We start from the raw sequence: 300 nt of genomic DNA, 5'->3' as shown, positions 1-300 counted from the left end.
GGACGGCGTCCGTCCCCGGCAGCCGAACCGGCTGGGGCCGCGTCCGGGGCCGGGCTGCCCGGCGGGGGGACGCCGGCGCCGGAGGCGGCGCCCCGGATTTCGGGCGGCTTCAACCCCCTCTCGCAGGCGAGTTCGGCCCGCGCGGACCAAGCCGGTTCGGCTGCCGGGCGGCGCGGGCCGCCGTCCCGCGGGGGAGGCCGCCCCAGGCCGGGCTGCGGGAGCCGGGGCAGGGGGGAGCCTATTGTTGCAGCCTATTGTTCCGGCCTATTGTTCCAGTCTATTGTTCTGCKGTGGCTGGTG

The sequence above is a fragment of the Rhea americana genome, unplaced genomic scaffold (assembly GCF_003343005.1).
Source record: "Rhea americana isolate MKP2758 unplaced genomic scaffold, rheAme1 scaffold_111, whole genome shotgun sequence".
Taxonomy (NCBI): domain Eukaryota; kingdom Metazoa; phylum Chordata; class Aves; order Rheiformes; family Rheidae; genus Rhea; species Rhea americana.
Note: the sequence above shows the minus strand (reverse complement) of the source record.